General features: G+C 38.0%; 1 protein-coding gene across 6 annotated transcripts in view; it reads right to left on the minus strand.

Moving 5' to 3' along the window:
- LOC126281755 (T-complex protein 11-like protein 1) overlaps positions 1-13,109 on the minus strand; it is a 120,964-nt gene that overhangs the window by 89,033 nt on the left and 18,822 nt on the right. The window lies entirely within an intron of this gene.

Below are 13,109 nucleotides of genomic sequence, written 5' to 3' on the forward strand. Positions count from 1 at the left end.
TGAGTGAGTTGCCTTTCCGGAGGTGGGAAACCAGGAGATTGGATAGTTTTTTTGAGGTGGAGGGTGGCATGTTGTTCTAATTTGCGGTTGGCCTGTAGGAGGATGCTATGAACAGCCGGTGTGGATGTGGGAGAGGAAAGATTGAGGACTTTGATTTGGGATAGGAGATGACGGGTGTGTTCATTGGCCGAGTCAATGTATAGGTGAAGGATTAGGCGGGTGAGGGCTACGGATTGTACAGTTTGGAACTAGTATAAGGACTGATGGAAAGAAGGATTGCAGCCAGAGATGGGAACTTTAAGTGTGAGGCCTTTGGGGGTAATGGCAAATGTCAGACAAGCCTGAGTAAATAAAATATGGGAGCGTAATCTGGCTAGGGTGAAGGCATGTTTGCGGAGGGAATGTAAATAAAATTTAATGGGGTCATTGTAGGGATGTTGTGAGGTTGACATGGTATTAGGAGGTGGAAAGGGTAATATGAGGTTAAAGTGAAAATAAATAGATATATATATAGGGAGAGATAAAGGTGTGAAAAAAGTCGAAAAAGTGTTGGTTTGAGATGAGCTATGTTGATCCTGTGCTGAACTTAGGTTGGTGTGAAGGTTAGGTAGTTGTGTTGTCTCCAAAACACGTTAAAGGGTGGGGAAATTCAGGAAAATTTCGAAAAAAACTGCGTGTAAATGTATTCAAAGGACTGGTTATGTACTGGCAGATTATGAAAACGAGGCTAACAATTGTTTGACGAAGAAATAATAACGTTCAAACCTGTGGGAAACTGCTAAAAAATGATCGGTTATGGGGGAAAAACGGGAATGGAAATAAAATGAAAGTTGTTGGAAATAGCTGAGATGGTTGTTTAATGGGTGAAAGGAACTGAAGCTTGAAATAGTATTAACGAGTTGTAAACTTGGAACAGTGGATTTTATAGCAGCGGTAATGTTGAAAGTTTTTAGGTTATGGTTTGGAAGTAAATTATGTATTATTGAGTATAATTAGGCAGGATAAAATGTATGGTAGATTACGGAAAAAGGGAAGATGAATACAAAGTGAAACTACTTGTACAAACAAAAAGAGAAAGTAAGATGATAGAAAAGATTTTGAAATGCAACAGAGACAATAACAAACGTAATTGTTGTGTTCAAATTAATGATGTAAATAAAATAGAAAGAAGCTTCCACAAAGGAAAAATATGTTAAAAACAAAGATTCCAAGACTAACCAAGCGGGAAAGCGCCGGTAGACAGGCACAATAAAATAACACACACAAAAAATTATGAGCTTTCGCAACCGGCGGTTGCTTCGTCAGGAAAGAGGGAAGGAGAAGGAAAGATGAAAGGATGTCACTGTTGTGGTAATTACATCAATTCTTTGGAGACTTGCATATGAAATATACTGTGCACTTTGCAACTGAAATGATGGTACTACACAGATTTTATATGTTAAGTCAGTTAAGTAATCAGCTTGCTGAATTCCTACTTCCACTATTCTGAAATATACTGACCATGAGTTATGTGAAAAAATAACTGCTACACCCTGATTCAGGTGTATATGATGTGGACTAGGCCTGTCACAAAACAATGACTAAAGAAAGAATGGTGTTAAAGGTCTTGTTATACAGATAGTAAGACAAGAGATCGCAAATCCCATTTATACCCCGCACCACCAATGACCCTCCCATCTGCAAAAATCTTGACTAGCAATTTGTCTACTGCAACTGACACATTACGGTTTACTTTTTACTGTTAACTCATACTCCCTAAACTTTTATAAAACAGCAGTATTATACAATTTTAAAGACTTGTTCCAGTCTGCTGCTCACTTACGAACCACTAACCCCATCTCCACTTATGAACCACTAGCTCCACCTCACAAGGTTTAGCTCTTAGCTAAACCTTAAAACAAATATTGAAAGCCAAGATTTTAGTCACCATATATGTTTTATGATGTTAGATTAATGCCTAAACTATTATTAGCGTCGTAACAACTCATTATAAAAATTTTACGAAAGAGCTTCCACCTCTGACGACAACAACCTTGTGCAAGGAGTTTCAGCAAAGCTCACAATTTGCAGTGTTGTCCCCAGAACTGATTGTGGGCTTTTGGTTCTGAGTTGAGTGGAAGGACTGAACCATAGACTTGGGAGGTTCTGTGACAAGCCAGGCTATGACTTCCTGGACTTGTGCCATAGGTTTTAGAGCTCTAGGGTTTCCCTAAATGGATCAGGTGTGTACTAAACATCAAAGGCTGATATCTGGTAACTGACTGTGCGTGGGGCACACACAAGGGTTTTCTAGATTACGCGACTCTCCATCCAATCCCGATAAGGATAACTGTAAAAAACCCAGTAGTATCAGTGTAATATTGAAGGAAATACATCTCATAGGTGGAGTATTACAATCCTAATGATTAATTGCCGAAATATTCGCAACAAAGTGTCCGATTTTCAAGCACTCCTGAGAAGCAGTGAAGCTCACATAATAATAGGTACTGAAAGCTGGATGAAACCTGAAATTGACAGCAGTGAGATTGGTTGGGCAAGGCTCATATCTGGAACAGGCATAAAATGATGATTGGATCCTTCTATCACCCACCAGACTTGTCTCCTTTCGAGAAAACCTCAGTTCACTTGTACTTAAGTTCCCTAATCATCCTGTAAAAATTGGTGAAGACTAATAATCCAAAATTAATTGGGAAAAACTACAGTTTTTTTAGTGGTGGGCATGATACAATATCCCGTGAAACATTACTAAATGTCTTTCTGAAAACTACCTACAACCAATAGTTATTGGATCTGATGGCAACAAATAGACCTAACCTCTTTGAGGATGTCCACATTGAAACTGTTATCAGTGACCATGACAGTTGTGGCAACAATGATTACCCAATACAAAGGACAACTAAAACATTATATATACAGGGTGGTCCATTGATCATGACCGGGCCAAATATCTCACAAAATAAGCATCAAACGGAAAAACTACAAAGAACGAAACTTGTCTAGCTTGAAGGGGAAAACCAGATGGCGCTATGGTTGGCCCACTAGATGGCGCTGCCATAGGTCAAATGGATATCAACTGTGTTTTTTTAAATCGGAACCCCCATTTTTTAATTACATATTCGTGCAGTATGTAAAGAAATATGAATGTTTTAGTTCGACCACTTTTTTCGCTTTGTGACAGATGGCGCTGTAATAGTTACAAACACATGGCTCACAATTTTAGACAAACAGTTGGTAACAGGTAGGTTTTTAAATCCAAATACAGAACATAGGTATGTTTGAACATTTTATTTCGGTTGTTCCAATGTGATACATGCACCTTTGTGAACTTACAATTTCTGAGAACACATGCTGTTACAGCGTGATTACCTGTAAATACCACATTAATGCAATAAATGCTCAAAATAATGTCCGTCAACCTCAATGCATTTTGCAATACGTGTACTGACATTCCTCTCAACAGCGAGTAGTTTGCCGTCCGTAATGTTCGCACATGCATTGACAATGTGCTGACGCATGTTGTCAGGCACTGTCGGTGAATCACGATAGCAAATATCCTTCAACTTTCCCCACAGAAAGAAATCCGGGGGCGTCAGATCCAGTGAATGTGCGGGCCATGGTATGGTGCTTCGACGACCAATCCACCTATCATGAAAATATGCTATTTGACACTGCTTCAACTGCACACGAGCTATGTGCCGCACATCTATGATGTTGGAAGTACATTGTCATTCTGTCATACAGTGAAACATCTTGTAGTAACATCAGTAGAACATTATATAGGAAATCAGCATACATTGCACCATTTAGATTGCCATCGATAAAATGGGGGCCAATTATCCTCCCTCCCATAATGCCGCACCATACATTAACCCACCAAGGTCGCTGATGTTCCACTCGTTGCAGCCATTGTGGATTTTCTGTTGCCCAATAGTGCATATTATGCCAGTTTACATTACTGCTGTTGGTGAATGACACTTTGTCGCTAAATAGAACGCATGCAAAAAATCTGTCATCGTCCCGTAATTTCTCTTGTGCCCAGAAATGTAAAACTGTGTACTTCACAAAAAAAAAAAAAAAACACACAGTATCCTGTGGTTGTAATATCGAGTCACTGCTGGAATTAGCCAACTCATACGAGTACCTGCCTGTAACACTCTGCAGGAACATGAACTGAAATGCTCAAATAGGCTAAGTTGTGGGTAAAATTGATGACAGACTGGTTTATTTGGAGAATGTGAAAAAGATACTGAAGGAACTGAACTGTAGACTCTTGAAGATAGACATAAATTACCCTGAGAAAGTATATTAACAAAATTTCGAAATTCGGTTTTAAATAATGTCTCCAGGAATATACTACAACCCCCATCCTATCGCTCACATAGGGATTGTGAGGATAAGATTAGAATACCGTATATACCTGACTCTAAGCCACACTTTTTTTCTGGCTTTTGGGATCCCAGAATCCATCTGCGGCTTAGAATAAAGTGCAAAGTAACTGGATATTCTGAAAAATGGCGCTAGGAACCACCACAATTAAGTTTTATCATCTAATATAAGAAATCCTACACAGGCATGCTTTGCAAGCCACAACAAAGATAAATACTGGTGACTGCAAAGAGACAAATTATTTGAATGTTTGAGTAACAGGAAAGCCTCTAGTGGGCCAAAATGTGGTTGATATCATGCTCTATAAGTAATTATAAATGAGTTTGGTAAGGAACAGCATCAAAATGCCTGCCTGTGAACAGTGAAATTTTAAAACTTAAGGCACTTGAAATTGCTCAAATACAGAAAAAAAAAATTTAAGGCTAGTCGCAACGGCATTGTTCTTTTAATCAAGCACTGGAGCTTTTCACTACTTCTGAGGCTAACTTCAATTGTGAAAAAGCTGCTGAAAAACTTGTGTGAAATTTCAGCACTTTATAATCAGACGGTGCACTAAAAACCAGTACCTTCCTCACCAGACAGCAGACAGGGAATGCTGACAAAACTCATATATTTTTATATTTTGATATGATGTTGAAGTTATACAGGCCCCTCCCCCCAGAGGTTCGAGTCCTCCTTTGCGCGCGCACTGCATTGATGCATTTTTTAAATTATACAGTTGATGCCAGAGGAAAGAAAGATGTATATATTCTTACATCAAGGAAAGAAAAACAGCGGATGTCCATCATGCTTGTTTGCACAGCAGATGTGTTGTAACAGCGACCAGGACAGTCGCGGGGTAGCAATGACGGAAAGCGCAGCGGGACCCAGAGGCCAGTGAACAACAACACAACAGGAGAGGACGGACATGACCAACGATGGACAGAACGAATACAACAAGACCAAACAACGGAGTCACACGGAAACAAACACATCCACTCATACACAGAACAAAGGAGTAAGCCGTTTAGCGCAAAGTGAGGTGTAAACCAACGTACGCGAGATTAGACTATCTGGCTGAGCGCGAGGCAGTTGCTTAAGTACGCTATCGGGGGCGCCGCTATTGACCGCTGGGACCACGTGTTCCACTGTGGTGCCCTCACACTAAAAGCGGGCCAGGAGTCGCATGCTGCCACAGCTTACAGAGCGATGGTGCAGAGACGTCTATTGGTCTTCGATGTCCATGACGTCTGGTGCGGATTCAAATTCCACGGCGCACGGTAGTAAAAGTAAAATGGAAGTTATTAGAAAGCAAAATAGATATGGCAGTTAAATTCCAGGCAGGATGACAACAGTTCTGCAATCACTTAACGTCTTCTTGAATAAATCATTTAAGGACAAACTTAAATGCATGTACACAGACTGACTTCTGAGAAAGAAGCAAGTGTGCCAATGTATTTATGATGCGTGGAAATGTGTTCCAAATCAGACTGTGCAACAGGCATTTAAAAAATGTTCAATGTCAGATGCATTATATGGCACTAAGGTTGATTCTCTTTATGAAGAACTGAACAACAAGGAATCAAGTTATAGTGATTCAGAATTATCTAATTCATATTTTAAACATTTTGTGAAATTTATATTATAAACTTAATAAGACTTTGTTTTACATTTCCGCTTTTAATTTCTCAGTTATTTTCATTCTTATTTCGACTGAGACAATGGCAAGCGGAAAAATATACAAAACCTGTTCAATGTTTACAATTGTATTAGTCTTATGCAGAACAATAATACAGTCAAAAGTGAAACAGGGCAACTGACTTCTAGAGTTTATTTTTAAATCTATTGTGACTATAATACTGTGCAGATAAGTTATGTGGTTTTAAATGTTTGAAAGAGTAAATTAATCTACAAAATAAGGTTGCTAAAGTGATTGCTAAGCTTACGACTTGAACCCAACTACTGAAGCTGTAACTTTACCTGTTCAGTGACTGCCAAGTTTACAACTCGAACCCAATTTCTATATAATTTTTATCTCAAGTTGGAATGAAAACACCCCCCCCCCCCCACCCCCCCCTGTATTTTGAGTCTCATTTTTTGAGTGGAGCTTAGTACTTTCATCCCTCCCTTCTTGAATTTTGAGACTCACTTTTCAGGTCCGGCTTTGATCTGAATGTGGCTTAGATTGGATAAATAATGTAACTACTGCATGTTCACAGGCAGTCAAACAATGATTCTTCCCACACTCTATATGTGAATGGAATGGGAAGAAACCCTAACAACTGGTACACTTGGATGTACCCTCTGTCATCTCATGGTGGCTTGTAGAGTTTAGATGCAAAGACAGATGTACATTACAATTTATAACTTCATTACAGAAATATGCAGACAAACGTAACATAACACAATCCCCTGAATCAGAGAATATTTTGCTTGTAAATATTTCTGATGTTTCTACAGTATTACACACATTCAGATAGCATTATCAGGTGCATGTGGTGTTGTCTGTAGGTGTGCTTAATGAAGTCTACCCTAAGATTGGCCCTTAGCAGCACTAGAGTGATGGATTGTTAGCTATTCAAAAAAGTGTTTCTACTGCTGGTTTAGCTGAGAATTGTCATCAAGGAAAATTTTTGGTAACTCTGTGAAAGAAAACTTACTTCCAGATCGGAGCTGAATTATGCTACTGAGACCACTATAAATTTTTCTGTAATTTTGATTCAAGTTCTGAACAATTCTTACATAATTTAATTTTTCAACTGCAATAAAGTAGTTTTAAAAGTAACCTACAACTGCTCTCATTCAGGGGCACAAACAGACACTTTTTTGGGAGTAGGGGGAAGGGGTGGGGGGTGGAGGAGGAAGTCATGCTTACAAATCACACTTTAAACTTGTGTGAGTCAGCTAATAAATAAATAATGAAACAAGTGTGTTTAAACGTGAATGTCTCTACAACACATTTCCATAAGTTCTTGTTTCTTCCGTGCCTTATTTATACCAGAGCTACTGATCATTACGAGGCGAGTGCAACTGTTGATTGCCAATACTGACCAAGGAATCAGTAAACATTTCCCTTCTCTCAACCCCTCTAGGCGTGTAGACTACGGAATTCTTTCTCTGCTCCTCGCATTACCTTCAGCCAAAGCATCTTCTTTCCATACAAGTATGGACAGAAAAATAGACTATATGTTGACAATAGTATTGTTTATTACAGGACTATGTTGAGAGATTTGTTGGTCAGGCATTTTAAACTATCAGTAGTACTTAAAGGGATCAGAATTTATTACAATGATCACTGACGAAATATACAAGAGAAAGAGGTGGTCAATAAGGGAGCCAGGAGGACTAAAGAAAAATTGCTGTAATACAGGAGGTCCCAGAAAAAATGGGAGAGCTGGTCACCTTAATATCTGTACACAGCTATTTAACTCGGTGCCACCTGTAAACATTTCCAAAAGCTCCCCAGCGATTAATAATAGTGTCTATATATTTATGTATTCAAGTAGCTTTTACCCACAGCTTTGTTCACATAACAGTAGTATTGTTGTGGTGAGTAAATATCGGAGTAGCACAGCTGTGATGTGTGCCATCTCCTCCACCTTCCTGTCGTTCAAAGTCAAGTGTTACATGTTTTTGTATGTTTCTTTGTCATCACAGCACTGACTGGTTTAATTTTATTTTTTTTTTATTTATTTTTTTATTTTTTATTTTTTTTTTTTTTTTGTGTAGGCTTCGTTTCTTTCCTTCCAGCGTTCTCCATACCAAATTTCATCAAATTTGCTAATGTGGTTCTGCTGTGAAAAGGTGACAAACAGAAAGATTCACTCTCACATTTATAATATTGGTACCCAATGGATTACTCTCCGTGCTTTTCTAGAAGAAGCGAAGTGCTATATCATGACTGAAATATGCTGGTTCCTGATAAAACAACCAAACAGGACACAAAGTACTATTTGCCAACAAGAAGACTTTGGCAAAGTGTCAAGGCACACAGAACAATAAACGTATTAACTCTAAGAAGCCTGACGATGATAGAAAATACTAACTTGTCGCTTCAAGTAAAGCTATTTATAGTACTAACTTGTAGCTATATTATTTTTTACTAACTAGGAACAGAATCCAGAGAGATCATATATTTACCAAAAATATGTGAATGTGTGAGCCTTAATGCAGCCCTATAAATTTACAAGATTTTCACAAAGTACAAGATTTAACTTAACATGTACAGTGTGTAAAACCTGCACAATAGCTCATTAATCTGCAACACAATCATGAAATAATAAACCACGTCTCGAAATATTGTACTTTTATCATGAATTCTGACAACAACAAAAAAAGAAAAAAGAAACAAGGAGGATTAACACAACAAGTCACACTTACATTCCCTTAATTAAAAGATTTCTGCATTTTTAACTCACAATTACATTCTGCCAGTTGTGACGAAGCAAGCTGGGATATTTTTACTTCCCTGCTTGTTTTGCCATCTGCCTCCTTAAAATTCATTTTGTTCTTAAATACCATTAACATATATGAGTATTGTCAGTATTTTCATGAAAAAGACAGGCTGACCCTCAGTTTTAGAGAATATAACACTAGATCTAATTTTGTGCTTAGTTTTAATATGTAATTGATTTTCTAATTTATTTTGACTCTTCCTAGTTAGTATCTTTTATTATAGGGTGAAATCAGTGATTGTTTCGTAACTTAAGTTCTATTGTTGGCTTATGAACAAATATAAATTCTGCAATAATTCTAAACATTTGGAAGAACAACTACAGTAATAGTATTCTTAAAGGATCTATTTGAAAACATGTTAGCAAAGCTGGCTCTAAATTAATTCCAAAGTAATTAACAATTTTTCAAGAATATTGTTTGCTTAACAATATTTGTTAATTTCATGATTTAAACAAATAATTTGGCTCAAGCCTTGGAAAGGAAGAAACTGTTATAAAGACATTTTTTTATTTTTTTAGTTAATTTAACGAGTTAAGTTCTAATTGTTAATTTCTGTAAATTTAACTTCGAACAATGTGTAGTTTCAGCACCTATTATTGTGAGGATATATAAGGGCCCAATGTTTAGTCTCGAGACAGTCACTTCACGGCCGAGTTTCAGATGAGGAGCCTGTGCTGGTTAGACGGCAACAATGCATCAACTTAACAGTGAAGTAAGTGTTACACCAATAGGCGATGTGTAAAAACAAAGACAATGTCTGCTTTTTAATCTTCAAGAAATGTGAACTATGTGGTTCTGCTTTTACTGCTCATGGATGTTAAACAGGAAACTACTGTAGCAGTATGTGGATGTTTGCCTGCAACCTATTAATGAGGTTTATCGAAAGTTAAACAATAGTGCACTGGCCATATATAATTGTGTATTATTGGGCGGTTGTGAACAGCGAAAGTAAAAGACTATGAAACATTATAGAGGGAAACATTCCACGTGGGAAAAGTATATCTAAAAACAAAGATGATGTGACTTACCAAGCGAAAGCACTGGCATGTCGATAGACACACAAACAAACACACAAAATTCAAGCTTTCGCAACCAACGGTTCCTTCATCAGGAAAGAGAGGGAAAGGCGAAAGGATATGGGTTTTAAGGGAGAGGGTAAGGAATCATTCCAATCCCAGGAGCGGAAAGATTTACCTTAGGGGGAAAAAGGGACAGGTAACACACACACACACACACACACACACACACACACACACACACACACACACACACACACAGACAGACACAAGCAGACATTTGTGAAGGTAAAGAGTTTGGGCATGCACCCCCTCCCCCTCCACAAATCTGTCCCTGCTCCCATCTTTTACTCAGTCTGCCTTAGGCACTACTACAAGAATGAGACAATGTTTACTCCATCAGAGTCTCACTAGGTGCTAAGGTAAATGTAGCCAGACATTCAAATCTCACTGGAAGAGTGGTACCTACATCTACACGATTACTCTGTAATTCACAATTAAGTGCCTGGCAAAGGGTTCATTAAACCACCTTCAAGCTATTTCTCTACCATTCCAGTTTTGAACAGTGCACGAGAAAAAGACGTAATTAAATCTTTCTGTGCGAGCCCTGATTTCTCTTACTTTATTGCAATCATTCCTCGCTATGTAAGTGGGCTCCAACAGAATTTTTTTTTACCGTCAGAGGAGGAAGTTGGTGATGGAAATATGAGAAGATCCTGCTGCATAGAAAAATGCCATTGCTTTAAAGATTGCCATCCCAATTCACGTATCATGTCTGTGGCACTCTCTCCCCTACTTTGCAATAATACACAAAGAGCTGCCCTTCTTTGAACTTTTTTGATGTTCTCTGTCAGTCAACTCTGATCTGGATCCCACAGCACACAACAGTACTCCAGAAAATGGTGCACAAGTGTGGTGTAAGTGGTCTCTTTAGTAGACCTGTTTCACTTTTCAAGTGTTCTCTCAATAAATCCCAATCTTCGTTTGCTTTGCCCAGAACATTGTCTATGTCATCATTCCAATTTTTATTCATAAATGTAATCCCAAAGAATTTATTTGATTTTACAGTCTTTAAGTTTGTGTGATTTATCATGTAACCAAAATTTACAGACGTCTTTTAGTACTAATGTAGAAGACTTCACACTTTTCATTATTTCGAGTCAATTATCACTTTTCGCACCATACAGGTATCTTGTCTAAATCAAATCACAATCTAACAATGGAAACTCCAGGTAGGAATATCAGCAATGCAGGAAAACACAGATTGCTACATACTATAATGAAGACATATTAACTTGCAGACAGGCACAATTCAGAGACATAGACATAAAGCTTTCAGCCACAGCTTTCATCAGCCCAAGATGCTGCACCTGGCAGTCATGCATTGTGTGCTTGCTTGTTTGTATGAATGACATGTGTTTCTCTTTTTCTGATGAAGGCTGTGGCCAAAAGCTTTATGTAAGTGTCTTTTAATTGTGCCTGTCGGAAATTTAACACATCTTCCTTATGGTAAGTATCAATCTGTCTCCTCCTACACTGTTTGTATTGTAATTGGTTTTGAACATCTGATGACTTTACAAGAAAGTAAATAACTGAATCATCTACAAACAATCTGAGAATGCTGCTGAGGTTGTCTCTATGTTATTTATGTAGGTCAGGAACATTAGGGGGTTTATAATGCTACCTTGGGGAATACGAGACACTACTTCCGTTTTACTTGATGACTTCTCTTCTGTTCATAAACTATGACCTTACTGACAGGAAATCATGAATCTAGTCTCACAACGAAGTGATACTGCACAGACACACAAATTTGATTACAAGACCCTTGTGAGAGATGGTGTCGAAGTACTTCTGGAAATCGGAAAATACGGAATCAATATGACTCCCATTACTCCATGAAAAATGAAGAGCTACTTGCTTGCCCAAGAACAATATTTTCTGAATCCATTTTGACTGTTTGTGAATAAATCTTTTTCTTCGGGGTAATTCACAATTTTCAAACACAGTATTTGTTATAAAATCTTACTGAAAATCAATGTTAATGATATGGGTCTGTAATTCTGCAGATTACACTTATTTTCATTCTCAGATATTGGTGTGACTTGGGCAATTTTCCAGTCTTTAGGTACAGATCTTTCCAAGAGCAAGCAGTTATATACGACTGCTAAGTATGGAGCTATTGTATCAGCTTACTCTAAAAGGAACCTGACTGGTATAAAACCTAGAGCAGAGGCCTTGATCTTTTGATTGGGTGCAACAATTAGTTTCTTCTTAAGAAGTAAACATAAAGCCATCATAACTTGGCACCAGTAACAGTATTGCATAGGAATTCTCCTTAAGCAAATGATGACATTCAAGCAAAAATGCAGTAATGTTCACCCCTATGATTTTTGCAGCTTTGAACTGATGCATGCAGTACCCATAACCTGACTTTTGAGAGTTGCCTATAGAATGCAAAAGTTAGATGAAGGCTAATGATTGCAGTTCATCACATACAGTATATTAATCATCGAGACTTCTGAAAATTTAAAAGCACTCAATTCAGAATGATCTTCCTTGGAACAAGAAAATTCTTTTTCTGATAACATTTATCTTACAGCACAGACCCAAACACTGTACAAATGTTTTGAGCTGTTACCGTTGCCTTCAGTCCTCTATTAAACCCAGAGCAAATAATACAGTATGTTACAAATCTTAGAACTTTTTATACTTTCAACTCTAATGCTTAAACAAAATTCTTAAGATTCAAGAATGCAAAGCCAAATACATGGTCCAAACACATTAATGTGACTACCCACTATGTTTGACATCAACATGCAATAACCACTCACAGACGCCATGTGGCAGCACTAGAAGTGAAGAGTATATAAAGCTTGTCGTCAGGCAGATGCAGAAAACAGTGCAGTAATTGTCATAATGTGGAAATAGAACGATTTATCTGATGCCCATAAGGGCATGATCATTGGCTTTCAAACCAAGGGAGGACGCATTTCCATACTGGCCAAGTTTGTAAACTGTTTGTGTGGCACTGTATTTATAGTATACCCTGCACAGCAAAATGATGCTATCCAAAACCAGCCCCAAGACAACTGCTGTGGGCCACAAGCCATAGATGACAGAAGTTAACAATGGCTACACAGATGTGCACAGGCAAATAGATGTGCTACTGTTGAACAACTGATTGCCCAGATGAACCAAGGCGGCTAAGAACAACGGTTCTTCAACAACCGTTCAGCAATAATTGCTATTACAGGCCACCACACCAAGCGC

This window comes from Schistocerca gregaria, chromosome 7 (genome assembly GCF_023897955.1).
Source record: "Schistocerca gregaria isolate iqSchGreg1 chromosome 7, iqSchGreg1.2, whole genome shotgun sequence".
NCBI lineage: Eukaryota > Metazoa > Arthropoda > Insecta > Orthoptera > Acrididae > Schistocerca > Schistocerca gregaria.